Raw genomic sequence first — 16,545 nt, 5'->3', positions numbered from 1 at the left:
CGTATACTAATTGGCAGTGCTCCCATGGCCGAAAGCTATGAATACACAATGCCATTTAGAGAGTGATCAAATGTAACAAATGTTAAATTTGGTATAACACTTCCTTATTGTTTTTTGGTGGAGTCCCATCCGGGATTCGAACCCACACTCTCAGAGTGTGGCACTTTCCTAAGCTAGTGTTATCCCAAATATAACATTTGTTACATTTTACCACTATCGAAATGACATTGTGTATTCATATCAGAATTTGGTTTGCCATAGCACATGAGTCACGTACAGTAGAGGCAGTGTTATAACAGCTGCGGCACATTAGTGATGTTTATGGAACATCTGCACACGGATGTTTGTATTCATCTGATGCATTATCAAGTCTGCTACGATGAAATGGGCGAGAGACGAGTAACAGAACACTGCTATTAACACTAACCGTCTCATCCTATAGTGTGTTATAATAGTTGACTCAATGCTAGACAATAGCTCAGTGAGTGAGTGAGTATGGTTTTACACCCTTTTAGCAATGTTCCAGCAATATTACCAGAAATGGGCTTCACACATTGTACCCATGTCGGGAATCGAACTCGGGTCTTCGGCGTGACGAGCGAACGTTTTAACCACTAGACTACCCGACCGTCCCTATAGCTCAGTCGAGCCGATCTTCTATTATGTAGTTGTATAAGGACTTATATATCTTTGTATGTATATTTGTGTGTCTGTTGTTGTACCAGCAGTCTGCATTATGTCAGGGAAGTGTGTCAATATTCGGGGAGGCTCACCAGTGACTGATCACGAACCAGGCCGCCGTGGAAAGATGCCACTCATGCATTCAAGTCACACACCTTACACCCGAGCCCCGTCACTCGGCTCTGACGACAGTGTCAAGCAGGAACAACTGGAAATCTCAAACTACTCTTGCTCAATAGTTGTTTGATCAGGGTTACAGCATTACAGGCCTCAGCAAAGCTTTCAAAACGGTTGTGGTACACACGTGGAGGGCATCTCCAAATTTGGCGCATCTGCGACAAAAATAATGTCCGATGCTATTCTCAATTTTGACTTGTACCGTATGTTCCCGTGTTTTTGTTCAGATGAACTTGCGCCTTGTATGTTTGAGACAGGTACGGTGGGGCAGGATACGCTCACCTTTTAGTGAACACCTGGAATCATCCCAATTTGATAGTGATTCATAATCATATGCTTATGATATAGTCAGAATCGTATAATGGACCCAATTAACAGATATGGAAAGAGTTTTGTCGCTTTTATTAATTCTGTGAGATAAGGATATTTCCTTATATGGTGATGCTTCTCTGGTATTACAGGAACAACACCAAACACTGTCACATGGGCATCAACATCGATCAAATAGACTCTCATTCAGTGAGTCTCTCGTTGTCATATAAAAGTTGCACGAGTGACCAAACCCCAATGACGCCTATAGCTAGAAGCAATCTTACAATCAATGAAAACTACATGGAACACGACAAGACTTCCTAAAGTCCAGAGTTTTATCACTGTGTCCGTGTTCAGGAATGTTACTGTAATGATAAACGACAGGTCATCTGTTTGTGATAATATCAACTCACAGGACAGTATCCGGACCCAACCTACTGACTTCACGTCGGGAACGGAATATAACACGACACCGTCATAAATAACTAAAGCTATACGCGCTCCTCATCAAGACACAGAAAGAGTTGAAATGACATTGTGGTCAGTTGTTCGGAAAAACACATGCGCATAAATATATAACTTCGACGTTTGATTTCCGCCGAAACGGAATCAATGGGGCGTAAAATAAAAAATAGCGGTGAAAATAATATGAATATCAGTAGTGACACCAGGTGTTCACGAAAGCCTTTCTTGACATACAGCACTTACTAGAACTGAAAAAACCCGGATGCATTTAAAGGTGTCAGACGTAAACGCTTCAATGTTTCATAGCGTATTGATTATGTGTTCCTATTGTTTGAAGATGCTATGTCTCAGGACCAAATCCGTCTCAGCTCGGTAATAATATTGTGTGGCATTCAACCGGTTTAACGGTTTTGTCGCTTGGATAATAGGAGGAGTGATTCCCTAGGGCTTCGTCCATATACGCTTATAGGTCATCTGTACTTACCTTCCTGGGAGTTGCAGGTAGGGTAGGACACGTTCACTCGTCTCTCAAACAACATGTAGTGCCATCGTTGTAACTGTACAGTGATTGGTGGGTGGCAATCCTTGAATACATACATACATACATACATACACACACACACACACACACACACACACACACACACCACACACACACACACACACACACACACACACACACACACACACACACACACACACACACACACACACACACACATACATACATACATCCCCAAGGCTTTGACGCGACCAATCTCTTTCCAAATGTAGCGTAACATATTGTTTGACACCTGTCTGATGAATAGGGCATTTCATTCAACATTCCAAATGTCACGTTTGCAACTTCCATGCCTTGATTAAAGATAATAATAATAAGATTACTTATAAACATTTGCATGAACAACGTCATGGCAGACACATCAATTATTCAGTGTTGTCAACGTTCGATATAAGAATGAACAGACGCTTGGGAAATTAACATATTTAGCATACACAAGCTGGAACATTATTCATATGATGAGAAGTTTGAATCTTGACATGCAATTAGTGAAATGTTGCTGCCATCCGGAAGACACCTTGAGAAGTAGATGTTTTGAAGCGTCTGACGTTTTCAAACCCAATGAAATATGTAGTACTATAAACATTACATAATATGCCGCATCTAGGTATTGTCACTGTCAGATTGTTTCAAAGCAGGTTGTCAGTATTACAAAAAGATGAAAAGTATCGATGTGATTGACAAGATATTTACATAATTATGGTATTGGTACCTGAACTCACTCACTGTCCGAGAGTTTCTAGCGCATCATTATCTTGTTTGTCTTTTGTTTAGCACCGCTGTCATCAGTATGTCAGCTACATGACGATGGCCTGTATATTATTGAATCTGGAACAGATAATCCAGTGATCGATATTGTGAGGAAAGATCAACGCCTTCGGGGAATGATGACACGCAATGAACCAAGTCATTGAGTCTGTCCAAATTACCCATTTGTTTGCCTCTTAGACTCGATACTCACAGATCGTAGTCATATAGCAGGAATAGTGCCTCGTTAAACAACAAACAAACAAACTAGCAGTATCAATGAAGACACATTCTTCTCAAAACTCATTAAAAATAAGCATAGGAATCTGTAGAGGGTATATAGAGGTTATCAAGCGAGTGTGTTTGGGGATGGTAAATATCCTGCATTAGGAATACATAGTGTTTATTCCTAATACAGGATATTTACCATCCCCAAACACACAAGCGTGATAACCTCTTTATCATATCATGTCATTCTTTAATTCTGTGCTTCAAAATCGCTTTCCCTCTCTCACAAGCATTACCGAAACATTGCGAGTTTTCCTGGAATGCGCACATTAATATTTATTACGTCACAGGGTAAGTGATGTGTCAGTCGGACAGTGACAGTAGCCAATATAGTTCCAACTGAAATCTGTTTCTTATATAGTGGCGAAGCAACATATACGCAAAACATCAATTGTTTTTAATTGCCTTTCGCGGCAATCCATCGGTCTGTCCGTTAGAGTAACTGCCCTTTGTCAAAGGGAAGCTACTCTAACCCTAGTCTATGAGACGTCACGGCCACGGTCAGACGTTGTTGACAGTCGGTCTGTCCAGTCATAACGATAAGAAGTGTAGTCAGATGTACACACAGCGACAAAACGAAACAAGGTAACAATTCAAACATATTTCCGCGAAATCCGACTATTTTAATTTGTGGAGGAGGTTTCAAGGCGCAAAGGTCTACAAGCACAGATATGGCTACTGATCCCGCTTGGCTAGGCCTTTATATCTCCAAAGTTGCCCAAACTTATAAAATGCCTTAGCTACGTCACAGTTAGACACAGATTTTCAGTATATTAGACTGTTCTTTTGATAATGATAGCAATTATCCCTGTAGTTTATCCAGATTCCCGATGTTTAATTCTGACTCGATCGCCGAATGACAAGGGCGACTCCATGTTTGTTTATAAACACTGAAAGTAGTCCCTACTTGACCTTTGATATTTGCATCTCTATCGGCATATGACCCCAACGGATATCATTTTTATCCGTTGGCTTTATCCTGCCGAGAAACCTACCCAATATATGATAAATGTCAATACGTGTGATGTAATGATACTTCCTGGTTTGGCTCAGTGCCTATAGACCACTCAGTAATTATTTACAGGAGAAACCTTACTTGATCCACTGTACCATTGACCACACACTCAATATGTTTACCATCCATACGCTTTGCATCTAAGGAAGTTGTACGATGACATATGGGAAGCTCTTACTGTTAACTTCATCATATAATTGACAAAATAAATTGTAGAACAAAGACACATGGTACCGTTAATAACACAGTAAATTCTCTGTCTCGGCTCCTTTTCACGACACGGGTCTCGCAGAACAGTTAATCACATTATGCTAACACAATGTTATTAAAAAATTCAAACGAAAAAAAATGCCATTCATTTTTTTGACTAAATATGAAAAAAGAGTAAAATGTTTTGTAACAACATGACTAAGATTTGAAATGTCTTATATATGCCTTGGAAGTATTTAGCAATGTGTGAATATATAAAATATAATACCGTAGTGTCTTTCTAAGAAGATTTCAAAGAGCACCTCACGACTCTTGATCATATGTTTACTGATCAGGGTTACAACACTAAAGGTCTTTAAACTTTTTTAAAGCTTCATGGTAGCCATTTTAAAAAATTGACACATTTGTCACCAAAATGATACACGATTCCCTAGTTTGACTAGAACTATATGTTCCCGTGCTTTTCGAATTTGTAGCACATTTGATTTCCTTTGCATGTGTTTGTGACGGGTGCCACCGTTTGGAGGGGTTACGCTCACCTTTTGGCGAACACATGAAATCACCATTATTTGATAGTAATTAATAAACACATGCTCAAAGTATAGTTGGCGATCTCTCATCTACACGGCTGTAGAGAAAGAGAAGTATCATCTGTAACAGTAAGATCCTTGTCATGCAGCTAACAGTGTTCATACGAGGTCAATGATGATGGCGTTAATACGTCGTGTGACGTCACCAAGGTTAGTGTCTGCATCGCGTCAACAATCACAGTGTCAGTATAATTCAAAACAATAATTGTTCAAAAAGCTTTCTACAACATTTTGAAGTAGAACCTTCTCCGTGACTCTCCCGGTTCAGCAATTAAACTGTTCCGATGTGATTAGAAATTGGTTCAGGCTGCGAGAGTGTGTAAGCTCCCATGCAAGGTCGTTCTGTCTCCTTAGAGTGCATGTACTTAGGAAGTTCTGACAAACACATCTGTTTACTACAGCAAAGCAGCTACCTTAAAAATAATAAATTGTCACAGCCTTGGGGTTTCTCTAATTAAAATATACATGGTACGTTTAGGTTGCATATAACGCCGTATATATCTACGCCATGCTTATGAGAGGTATCTCTCATGACGTTGCCATCCGTTATTTTCTGGATTACATTTCTCAACTTCGGTACCAGTTTTTATGTTAAAGCCATCAAATTCTGAAACGTAAGTTTCGCGAAACAGGTTAATGATCTCTTCCGAATTTACTGACTGAGTAAATAACGTCAAACATCTCCTTTGTTAATAAACATGTCTGTGGGTTTTATAACTTTTTTGAGAGGCATATATTAGTTGAAGTTCTAAGTAAGGATAAGATATATGGATGAACAACCTGTTTATTACAATTGGGAGCGACCTTTCGGTGAAGTTTATTAATTGTAATAAAGACGTTGTTCATCCATATATTTTATCCTTACTAACGGGTTTTATACCCGTTATTGAGGAGAGGATAGGGCGGTAAGTTGGTCCAGTGGATGGTGCAGTATAACGCGGTTGTTGGTTGTTCGAGTCAATTACTAAGACGTAACAACATATCAACATCATACCTGCCCCTTGACTACTGAAACCCATATACTTTCAATGTAATACTACTAATAATTGACTAGTGAGTGAGTTTCGTTCAACGCCGTTTGAACAGTATTCCAGTTATACCACTATGTGTCAGCTTGGTGTGGGAGGAAATCCCGAAGTGATGCAGGTCTTAGTCGTTTACCACTTTGGTGAAACTGGATTCGAAGCTCACGATCACAGGTTTCTGGTGTATAGTCATGTCAAATTCAGAAATACAATCATGGCAAACCGGGGATCTGATCAAAGTGTCACAGCGACCGATTGACAACCATTGTCTGAATGAGAATTTTATTCGAATGGCTTACCCTGTGGCCACGACATGTATACTTAAATGCCATAATTTTTAAGATGCTAATCCAAACTGTTAAACCCAATTGTATTGCACATTGACTGTCAGTCATTCTGAACGAGCTGTGCAACTATGTCACTTCTCATTATTACTGTTGAATATATTTATCCCTGTGTCAGATGACCTGGGATATATAAGCCTTGGTCCAGAGAGGAAAAGTAGGTGGTCTCACCCTTACCCTAGCTAGGGTTAGGGGAGGTGCTTCGAGGCACCAACACAACAACCACTAGGTGCTGACCTGACATATAATGCTTCTTGCATATATCCACTTGTAAGTAAACTTGTAAATACTGCAAGCAATCGACTCCATGTTGTCACTTCCTACAGATTACCGTACACCGACCCCTTGCATATAGGAATACACATGTAATCATAGCCAACGTGTCAAGCCTGTTCAACACACAAGCACGATTCCCCTTGTAAAAGGTTCAAAGGTTTCTTGCAATCCAAGGAAACCCAACGCAGAATTGCGGCGCCTTTGACGTCTGGACAGCTTCTTCAACATAAAAATACAATTCCTTTACATGATTGCATGAAGAAAACTTGTTATTGTTAACGAAGAGCAGAAAATGAGTGAGTATGGCTTTACTCCACTTTTAGCAATATTCCAGCAATATCATGGCGGAGAACACAAGCAATTGGCTTCACACAGAGGACCCATTTCGGGAATCGAACCCGAGTCTTCGGCGTGACGAGCGAACCATTATCAACAAAAGTGCAGTTGACAAAATACATAACGTAGATAAAGATCATCTAATATAGTTCTTCCCAAAACTCAAATTCGAATAGCAAGCAAATACATGCAACTTTAAGAACACTTTGCCGTCAGACAGCATTAATGGCAAGAAATGTTCTGTTTACTGCCATTTTAATGAATACAACCTTCGTTTGAGTTTGAGAGAACGTTTATTGATTCAGGTGGTTTTGGTGTGTTCGTGAATAAATATTAATGACTGTGCTTTCTGCAGCCTTTCGAGGCAATCATGAAATACAGCATGCTTCCACTAACACCTGAGAACGCAAATGGAGAAGCTCCGATCATTTGCCGTCTTGCAGGGTGTTTCATTGAAACTAAACGTTCGATGAAATGCCTATTGACCGTATATCACTCGGATGCAACCCGACTCCAGTTTCTTCGTGTAAAGGGCCTTCTAGGTATAGTGATGTAATTCCATTTCATCTAAAAAAAACCGTGAAGATCCGGGGTAATAGGTCCCATGCTTGCCGTAAAAGGCGACTGTGCTTGTCGAAAGAGGCGGCTACCGGGATCGGGTCACATGGTTGATGAATTTCATCGTATCCCAATTGCGTGGATCGATGCTAATGATATCAATCACTGCATTGTCTGGTCCAGAATCGAATATTTACAGACGGCCGTCATATAGCTGGAATATTGCTGAGTGCGGCGTTAAACAACAAACAAACCAACCAATATTAACCCGAGCCGTTAATCGCCTTTTTACGACATGCATAGTCATCTTTTACGGCAAGTATGGGTTGCTGAAGACCTATTCTACCCCGGAATCTTCACTGGTCGGTTAATATTGAAAAATATATAATGTTAATGTCCTTAGGTGCAGTATTTCTATGTGAGTCTCAGAAGTTATCAATCATCCCTTGTGAATCATTTTAACCGATATTGTAAAGTAGAATTAAAAGCACAACACAAGGAATTGCTGGAATCAACAAACATAATACAGACTGTGGATGTATCGCCCTGTTAAGCCCAGCGAAGGCACACTTTTATACACAGAACACGTCATAAGACTTTAGGGGCGGTCGGGTAGCCTCGTGGTTGAAGCGTTCGCGCGTCACGCCGTAGACCCGGGTTCGATGCCCGATATGGGTAAAATGTGTGAAGTCCATTTCTTGTGTCCCCCGTCATGATATTGCTGGAATATTGCTAAAAGCGGCGTAAAACCATACTCACTCACTCATAAGACTATGGACGGTGTTCCTTTCCAGCTGATTATTTATCGAAGCAGCTGCTATGGAAGTACAAACATACCCAGCCCTGTGAGATCTCAGAGTGACCATATGTCAATGTAAGCGGATCTTCTACTTGTTCTTACTTCTTAAGAGCATCTATCAATAATAGATAAGATAACTGACGACTCTGGGAATTCGAGACAGCAGCGCAAATACCGCAATAAGTAGAAAAATGTTTGAGAACGTTCGTTCTTCTCTCTCTTTACGTTTGTCCCTGAGGAAAGTGTGCGCGGTAATATATCTAATGTGTCTCTCCCAAGCTGAGTGTAGGCTATTTATTACAGCTTGCCATACACATACTTTATGAAGAGAAATGTAAAACTGGCTTGCTATTTCTTAGTTTAACTGGTAAAAAAACTCAGCAGTATTCCAATTGATCTTTTTAAGCTGAATACTTTGAACATTCGAGAAAAAAGTGAAATTCATCGTCACTTTTATTCAATTTGCGTATGAGATGTAATTTATTTTTCTATCAGTTGGTATACCTTTGGTGTTTACATTTATATTACACTTGACTTGCCTTTGCATGTGTTTGTGACGGGTACCACCGATGGGGCAGGATTCGGCCACCTTTTCGCGAACACCTGGTACCATCACTATATGATAGTGATTCATAAACACATGCTCATGATATCGTCGGAATTGTACAATCGACTCTATTGGATATGGAAAGGGTTTTGTCGCTTTAAAGCTACATTATGTCTCGCCATCTCTTTTCTGCCCCAAAGTCACTCATGACACGAACCATACAGGTTTAAACAGGGACAGAATTAACACTACCGCTATGAAAGTTGTTAAAACATACATGAAAGCCAGCAACACATACTTTGACATACATCAGACATGACATAAGTCACTTATTATTAGGGAATATAACGTCACATTCCTTTTCTGGCATATTGGCATAAAAACGTGATCGCAGCATGGGGAGACGACACTGCGCCACTGAGTTGGACCTGCCTCGACTGTCAACACGTTTTTTCATTGGATTTAACGCTGCTTTAAACATCAGTTACTTATATCACGGTTGTAAGTTTAATGTGGAAGGAAGTCCAAAGAGACTTATATGTATCACCGTTGAGAAAGTAACGTGCACTGGCCTGGGGCTGAGCGATTAAGGGTCTAGGATTCGAACCCGTGGTCAGCAGATCCTGGTACAGCCATACGACGTGATGAGGTTTGTGGAACACAAATGAAACATCAATATAGCAGTAAGCTGATAATGCTTAACTCAAAATGAGAAACATCGGTTTCATAAAGGACGCTTAGGAATCTGTGAATAAATATTTGTATTTTCACAGCAGGTATTCACATGCTAGAACATAAACAGCATTTATTTTGTTCATTTTCAATTTACGCTGGCGTTGTTGCATATATAAAAGATCACCGCCAGAAAATCTTGAGGTAATGTCCTTAGTAAATGACCTTATTTTAAGCATATCTCACGTGGTGTCATTTGTGACTTGTCACTGATTGCTTTTGTGGAAATTAAAACTAATAACATTAGTACAACAGAGTCTTGTGTAACGTGTGTAATGTTTAAGTTAGTAGGCCCTCTGTCAACCTCGTGGTGCACTAGACGGCGTTGTTTTACCGTCATTGCTGTTGACGTATAAGGAGGTGCAGGCTCCCACGCGTGAACGTACTGAACCTACTGAGGCAGTAATTGCGTCTGAGAAACCCTTTTATCAGGTCGTCAAAAAGTGGGAAAATGTCTTGGAATGTTACAACGCCATTTAATAAAAAGATTAAAGTCTTCCTGCATTACAAACAGACGCCTATCCCTGGACACTATTAAAAGCCTCTGAGAGACTTCTATGATATCCAAATGACATATATCGATGTTTTCTTTACAGATACCAGCTGTATTAGTTCCGATCCCTTTTCACAAAATGAAATGCCTTCCATTGACTTGACTTGCGTGTGTTTGTGACGGATGTAAGCAGAGTGGCAGGATACGCTAAACTTTTCGCGAGTACCTGGTATCATCCCAGTGATTCATAAACACATGTCTTCAGTAGTCTAGAAAATGTAACGTCTGCTCCGAGAGCAGAAGGTCTGTTGTTCGATTCTCTTGCCGCGTTATACAAAACGACGTTAAAAGATGGTACTTGTTGTTTCCCTGCCTGGCGTTCGTCATTATAACATAATAAAACAAGGATTGGTCTGTTAGGAGTCAGTATAATAAGTTTATGTCGAGATTGCAAGGTAAACTGTATCGATGTGACGTTAAATATTAACTCACTCACTCGCTTTTATTTTATTCCATTGTTGACTGTGCTTCATAGCACCCCGAGAGTAACACAATTGCCAAATGCTTATATCCAAATTACATACGCGTAGAATGAAACACTGATTTCTTGTACCTTCCCCATTTTCACCCCCTGTTCCAACGCCACACAACAAACAAAGCCTAACAATCACTAAAGCAAACATGTCAAACAGTATAAAAACAAATACCACAAAACAGACGAACACCCAAACAAACACAACTCTAACGAGAGGATGTTTGATGTAGTCTGATGTAGAGCGTTCTGTAAACACCATTATTTTAAAATCCGTAAGGCAGGAATTATCTCAATGCCTTATAAGGAAGCCTTGTGAATTTATAGAATAGCACCATTGCCGGCCCCAGTGCAAATAACTACCGCTACTAGTAAACAGCTGATGTGGAGTGAGTGAGTATGTTTTTTTTACGCCGGTTTTAGCAATATTTAGCAATATCAGGGCGGGGGATACCAGAAATCGGCTTCCCACATTACAAATCTGGGGAATCGAACCCGGCTCGTCGGCGTGGCGAGCGAACGCTTTAACTACTGGGCTACTACCCACACCGTGGAGCAATTAGAGAACACAATGTCCTAGAAACAGCTTCGAGCAGTCGGTGGACCCTGCGTCGATATGTCTTACCAGTGCCAGACTTAAAGCCCTATGGAGTCGGAAATAAATTCCATTTCATTACAAGGCAAGGAACTAGAAACTAGATTTTTCTCATTGACTGGTCTCATCCTGTGAAGCGTAATGCCAGTGAAGTCTTGCTACCACCTTGCAAAGAACCACCCAGCGCAGCCTGAAATACACGCACAGTCTATCACAGAGCACCAATGAAGTGATTTTAACATTAGGTGTTAGGAATCATTATGTCCTTAAGATGTCATGGCCGTTTGCTTAATATACTCATTTGTTAATTTAAACCTGCAGCTTTAGCTTCACAGTGACCAGGCCTAAGGTGTCTCTGTTTTAGGCCCACTTCACCAAAGCGATCGTAACACTACGACTTTGTAAGATGGTGGACCCGTGAAGATACGGGTCAGAATAGCAATCCAAGGCGACTGTGCTTGTCGTGAGAGGCGACTAACGGAATCAGGTGGTCAGGCTCACTGACTTGGTTGATGCATGTCATCGTATCCCGATTGCGTTGATCAATGCTCATGATGTTAATCACTGGAATGTCTGGTCCAGTATTACTTATTTACAGACAGCCATCATATAGCTGGACTACTGCTGTAACTGTAGGGTTGTGTTAAGTAATGAAGGTATGATCGTCTCAGCGCTAAGATCGCTTTGTGGAAGGGGGGTTCAGTGATGGCACCAGGTGTTCGCGAAAGAGTAAACATGTCCAGCTGTACCTGAAGCATCCACTACAGTCATGCGCAGTATGTTTCTCGCCCCACGTGAAGTTATTGGAATACTTTCTTTGAGTACAAGTGTTGTCAAGCATCAAGCAGCCATTTACTTGTCATGCATATTGTGAGTGTGGACTTGCGGTATTGCAATTCTACTTTGCGTAAAAAAGCACATAGCTGTGGAAATTATATAAACGGACCACTGAAAATCAGTGATGACTCCAGGTGTTCGCGAAAGGAGTAATCATGTACTGCCTTACCGGTAGCTCCCGCCATCCATGCAATTTGCATAAAAAAGCAGCATAGCAGTACTCCTGCCTGTAAACAAACTAGGCAATTCTAAGGTCTGAACAAACTGATGAAAATTAATCTGTAACGCTCCCTTTCTTTCGTGAAATGTGATCGCACACTCAGTGTAAATCAACGTAAATGAAATTTACAGTTATAGGAATTTGACTGCAACCATTACATTAATCCCAATCTCTGCTACCTTCGTCTCTGTGGTACAATGTTGTTCTCGATGTCCGTAATATTTATGTCGTCAGAAACTAAATAGTATTGTCATAATATCTTCTCCTAAAATATGGATGGATACTGTATGTTCATAAAACATCCAATCGCTGAATATTTTTGCAAATATGCATCGTCAATGTTTATGTATCAAGGGAACAACCAAATCACACAAAAAGATCCCAAGTCATTACACTGCGAGAGAATTAAAAACTCCCAAAAACATTAGATCGCGAACAAACCTAAATTATTCATGCGAAAACTATTCCTTTGCGCCAAACTAATATCGAAAATAAGATAAATAGTTATCTGAAGCAAAAGGCTCCTCTATGCTTGATAAGTATGTTTCAAGTATCAAAAGTATAAACTGAATAGTTTCTAGACTTCTGACAGAATTCACTGTGATAAATGTATTGAAGGTTTTGTGTGTTTGTTTATTGTCTAACGCTGCACTCAGCAATATTCCAGCTATATGACGGCGATCGCTGACTAATCGAGTCCGGACCAGACAATCCAGTGATAGACAAGATGAGCATTGATCCACGCAATTGACATCCATGGCATGCATCAACTAAGTCACCCAGCCTGACCACCCGATCCCGTTAGTCGCCTCTTACGACAAGTATAGGTTGCTGAAGACCTATTCTAACCCGGATCTTCGCGAGTGTGACCAAATTGGCCATTGTTCAAGAGAACGCCAATATTGCAACTGGCGATCTAATAACATCAAAATGTCACAATTCAAAATACGCTCGGTATATATACTAAACCTCAAGAAGATATCATAGAAAGAAAACGTTTACAGACAGATATTCACACAGCAAACACACGATCAGATGCACATAATGGCTTGAGGAAAATCAGATATTTGTTGCATGTAGTTGGTAGCTCTTTATAACGTAGATGAACAATAATTCGTTGATCAATTGTTTGTCTCTGTGGACCCGTTCGATGGGTTTGGCGAGTAGAAGCATTGCATTTTAACAAAACTGCTCCCACGGAGGGGATTCAGTGAGTGAGTATGAATTTACGCCTCTTTTAGCAATATTCCAGCAATATCACGGACGGGGACATCAGAAATGGGCTTCGCACATTGTACCCATGTCGGGAATCGAACCCGGCTCTTCAGCGTGACGAGCGAACGTTTTAACCACTAGGCTACCCGACCGCCCTCGAGCTCAATCGAGCCGATCTGCTAATATATAGTTGTATAAGGACTTAAACATCTTTGTATTTATATTTGTGTGTCTGTTGCTTTAACCTCTTGGTTACCCGACCGCCCTCCTACAGAAGTACATGTCGGCTTCCTGGCAGATTCAGAACTAAATGTCAATTAACATGTGTTGTTCTCGGCAGCCAAGGGGAAATATAATGTTACACGTAATCATTGACAATAAAAAGACATATCATTTGAAGCACAGTAACTACGCGACAATTTCCTGAAATGATTTTGTTTGACACAAACTGTTTCGTTAACGTTTATCAACCATGGCTTTCTAAGGGGTATTGGAATAGTGCAAACAGGAAAATCAGAATTGGATTGTGCTGTCATGTATAAAAATCGTTTAGCTATCCACAAAGCAGAAATGATGAATGAGTATGGCGGTATTAATAACGCCTTTGAAATAATAACCCATTATCATGTGGAAAGTGTTCAGAGTGAAACAACAAGATGTGTGGTTCATTCAGGAACGCACTTATCTCACAGGAAGGAAATCAACTTACGTCATAGAAATAAAAGCGACGAAACCTTTTCTTTGAGCATAAGAAATGTCTGCTATTTATCTACCATGTTGATGTTCTAAAATATATGTACTCTCCTACGGGACCATCTTGAGCAAGGGGTCAAGACAAAGTTTAACGTTTCAACACAACGTTACCATCACACTCGACAACATTTTGTTGCATTTTCAGTTGTCTTGTAAGTGTTGTCAAATTTGTAACGGAAATGAAATGGTTCGATCCCGTTGCTGCGTCATACAAAGATACAATATTTTACTTGTTGTTTCCCTGTCTGACGCTCTGTATTAAGGTGATGAAACATGGACCTGTCGGCTTGGAGTCAGTATACTGTGTCTGAGTGTGGTATCCATGTTAAACTACGGCATCGTATCTCAATGGGCAAGCACGTGAATACAAGCATAAGCATGAATAGGTCCAGCAGCCACACACACGTACATACACACCGCTATCTAAATATAAGCCACAGAACCATTTCCATAATCATCAAATATATCTGCCAAAAGCAGAATACATTGAACATTCCAACTCTGTCATAAGCATGAGTGATTATACTGGGTGTTCGCAAAACGGTGAGCGCATCCCGCCCCTTATGATGGGACCCATCACATATGCATGCAAAGGCAAGTCAATACTTCAACCAGAAACGGTAATATATGCTATTAGCGAATTGCATCGGACCCTATTTTCGTCACTGAGTCAAACTTGTGAATGTCCTTCACATGTTTACCATAAATCATTTTTGAAAATTTTAATAATGCTTTGAATGTTGTTACCATTATCAAACAATGTTTAAGCAAAAGTACACTGTGTTTTGAGCAAAGACGCTACATAGACCAGACAATCCAGTGATTGATATCATGAGCATCGATCAACGCAGTTGGGATCAATGACATGCTCCAACCAAGTCGCTTCTGACGGCAAGTATAGTAGCCTTTTACGGCAAGCATGGGTTGCTGAAGACATATTTTACCCCGAATTTTCACGGGTCGTTATCAATGGTGAATTCAAACTAACTTCATCAAACATGAAATGTGATAATAACAGGGAGTTACGGCAAGCATTACGTCCAATGGAATCTGTTTGGTGGCTAAACGGGACAGGCGTTGACGGGGTATATTTACACTTGCGTTACTTAAACATGCGTTATTTGGGTATATACCGCCAGGAATACTATATTTACAATTCATTGTGAGCAATACATGTGTTCCTCATTTGTATTGTCCTCGTATGTTTCGTGTAATGATGACACATGAACTCACACGAAACATGTCCTGGCACACATATCATACTATTGATTTGTTGGTGAATCCCCACAACCTTCAAAGGCAACCACGGAGATCCTAGCAATCTCAGAAAATAACCAAACTCAATTCTGTCCCGAATTTTTCAACTTTTTACAAAACTGTCTTACATGAAAAACCCGAGGAAACACTTCATTCTTTGATCCGCAGGTTTTTGTTGATAGTAAACTTGGTGACCATTGACAGAGTATTCTTCAGAGAGTCAAGACAATGTGTCTGAAATAAAAGCAAGTGCCATCTGAAGTTTACTAAGAAAGCAATATCTGGAACGTTAGACTTCTTCATTGATAATATCTATGAACAATTTGGGAGAAAAACATTTTTGGCAAGAAGTAGGCATCCCCATGGGTACAAATTGTGCTCACCTTCTTACTGATCTATTTCTTTATGCAAATGAATCAGAAGGTCTGCTTGGATTGGCTAATTGAAAATAAGGAAATTTGGCCAAGGGTTTTGTAGCTTTTATTGTTTAAACATGTCATGTCTTGTTATCAGTCATTGTAACTTTATACACATCAGATCATGGATCACACGATCTTGTGGCATGTCTTTACTTAGCTTATCTGATATTTAATATTCACACCATAACAAAAATGCGTACACATATATTACTAAACATACCACACCAAAAAAGCGCACACTTATAATTAAACACGACATAACAAACCAAACGTACATATATATATATTTCTAAACACGACATTTCAAGCCTTAAAAAACTTTCGGATCCAACACCTTTGTCAGTGGAAGGCAGCATACCTAGACAAGCAGGTTGCTGTTAATTGTACACAACGTATCAAGTTATACAATGAATGAATCTTAACACTGACAATACATGACGACCTTAAAACACATTGGAAAGGCACCAAGAGAATGGGACACTTACTGTTGTTTACTGATTAGGTTTTGTCACTTTAATTTAATGATTCAACATCCTTCATGGTTTAAAATGAGTTTTCCA

This window comes from Haliotis cracherodii, unplaced genomic scaffold (genome assembly GCF_022045235.1).
Source record: "Haliotis cracherodii isolate W230 unplaced genomic scaffold, xgHalCrac1.p SCAF_9, whole genome shotgun sequence".
NCBI lineage: Eukaryota > Metazoa > Mollusca > Gastropoda > Lepetellida > Haliotidae > Haliotis > Haliotis cracherodii.
Note: the sequence above shows the minus strand (reverse complement) of the source record.